The 2,500-nt window shown below is 48.2% G+C and overlaps 1 pseudogene; it reads left to right on the top strand.

Moving 5' to 3' along the window:
- Positions 1-2,500, top strand: part of LOC119451279 (large subunit ribosomal RNA) — a 7,202-nt pseudogene that overhangs the window by 2,466 nt on the left and 2,236 nt on the right.

The raw sequence follows: 2,500 nt of genomic DNA, 5'->3' as shown, positions 1-2,500 counted from the left end.
CCGGTTGTGTCTTTGGGACTGGATCCCAGTGCTGAGACTCAAGCTACGAGATCATGCGATTCTGGGGATGCCCTGCATACGCCGCTGGATACAGTTTATCCAGAAGAGGTGTCTCGAATGTCTAGCTCAGCGTTGACTCCTACACCTGCGATATATCACTCTACAGGGCAAGGTAGATGGTCTCAAGACGACATAATGGCCCTGGCTTTGGCTGAACTCCGTCTTCCATTGGGGGCTGCTGTGATAAGGACTCTAGCGGGACAATTTCCGATGCGCACCGAGGCTTCCATAGAGCACATACGAAGAACGCCACGTTATAAGGCTGCAATAGATCTCCTGAATGATGCTGATCTTGAAGAGGTGGGTCAATCTACTACTCCCGATGTTCCAAGCTACTCCCATTGCAGGTGGACTGACTCAGACCTTGCTGCCCTTGCGATGGCAGAGGCTCGACTTGTGGCAAGCCGCACTGTGAACGAGGATTTGCACAAGCAATTCAGAACACGAACAGTTCAGGCGATCTCACAAATCAGACACACCACACGTTATAGAGACGCTCTTCATCTGGCTAAACAATGTGCCTCGAATCCTCCTCCGCTGCGACCATTTGAAGATTTGGGTGAACTCCTCCGATAGTTCTTGATTCGAATCAAATTCGTCTATCACTACAAGAAGTGGGTATCAAGGATGAGGGACTGGTATCTGCATTAAGCGTTGGTCCAATCTCTATGAAAGACATCAATCATCTGCTTGATCTTTACAAGGTGAAGAGAACGCCTCCAAGGCCACGTCCCTTGAGGGCGCAGATTAACTATTCGGACATGTCGCGAAAACAACGCCGTAAGGCACTTTACATTGAACACCAGCGTCTCTACAGCCTAGGGCCTGCAGCTTTGGGAGACTCTCTTCTACTGGGTGGTTCTCCAGCGGGGTGTGCATTGCACGAACTACACAGAGAGTTCGACCCAATATTTGGGGCGGAATCTGCAGCTGTTAATGGTGGTCTGCACTGCGATGCAAACACTGAGGTGTCTGAATGTCTCTTCGTTTCAGCGGAGGTGGATCGTGCACTCCGCTCATTTCCTAACAAATCGGCAGCAGGGCCAGATGGGGTCAAGGTATCCGAGTTAAAGAAAATTCCATCAGACATACTTGTTCACATTTTTAACAATTGGTTTTCTTTCGGTTCGCTACCTATCGAGATGAAGTTGGCACGCACGGTTTTTATACCAAAGTGCTCTAACCCGAATGGCCCTGGGGATTTTAGGCCTATAACAGTTTCTCCGGTCCTGTATCGAGTTTATGCGAAAATGTTGCTGCTCCGTCTTTCCGAGAATAACCAATTCCACAAATACCAAGCCGGATTCCAAGCAGATAAGTCCACTTCATCTAACATCCTCATTCTCCAGGCTTTAATGAGGACACTAAAGAAAAAGCATCGAGCATTCTTTGCTCTCAGCCTCGATGTGCGCAAGGCATTTGACTCTGTATCTCATAAGGCATTGTTCTTGGCCTTAGCTGAAAGAGGTGTCCCTGAACGCCTCAGATTCGTTCTTCGAGACATGTATCGGCATTGTACCACTACTTACTGGTGCAATGGCTTGACAGATGAACAGAGAGTGCCTGTCAGAAGAGGGATTAAACAGGGAGATCCCTTATCTCCTTTTCTTTTCAATTGTGTCTTGGACCCTCTCCTGGAGAGGCTGAACAAATCGAAACTTGGTGTGGATCTTGGGGGAGCAAACATGTCTGCAATGGCCTTCGCGGATGACTTGGTTTTGGTCTCGGACACCTACGAGGGTCTTCGCTCACTTGTAGTCGAAACCGAAGACTACCTTTCCAATATTGGCTTATCTATCAACCCACAAAAATCTCAGTATTTTGGATGGCGACCGAACCACCGCACTAAAGGTTTCGATTATTCTCTTGATTCAATTCAAGTATCCGGAATGGATGTACAGCCAGTTCTAAAGGACCAACCAATGAAATACTTGGGATTATACTTCTTCGTAAATAAAGCTCCAGCTATTGAATCTGAAAAAGCTAACAAACTGCTTGATCTCATTGGGAAAGCCAGCCTGAAACCTTTCCAAAAACTGCACTGTTGGAGACAGCTTGTTCAACCGGCCTACCTCTATGGAGCTTCGAACTCACTACAGGTACAATCTGAGGCGGGGCGTCTTGATCGAGTGCTCTCTAAACACGTCAAGGCTGCACTGCATCTCCCCCAAGGGTTTCCAAACAGCCACATTTGGATGCCGACTAGGTGTGGGGGGTTGGGGATGCTGCAGTTGCAGAGGGTAGCTATGGTCACACACTACAAGGCTCTCACACGCCTAGTCCGTTTAGGTGATGACTTCGTGGATCAACTATTCGATGAAGTGTTGGGGGCCTGTAGGGTCCGTATAGGAACAGTGTTTGAAACCTCTCCAGACATCACAGAAGCTTCTCAGGTCAAAACAGCTTTAAAGAAGGGGTCTGTTTCCTGGTGGAAACGTCA

This window comes from Dermacentor silvarum, chromosome 4 (assembly GCF_013339745.2).
Source record: "Dermacentor silvarum isolate Dsil-2018 chromosome 4, BIME_Dsil_1.4, whole genome shotgun sequence".
NCBI lineage: Eukaryota > Metazoa > Arthropoda > Arachnida > Ixodida > Ixodidae > Dermacentor > Dermacentor silvarum.
The sequence above is the reverse complement of the archived record's forward strand: the minus strand, read 5'-3'. Positions and strand labels throughout refer to the sequence as shown.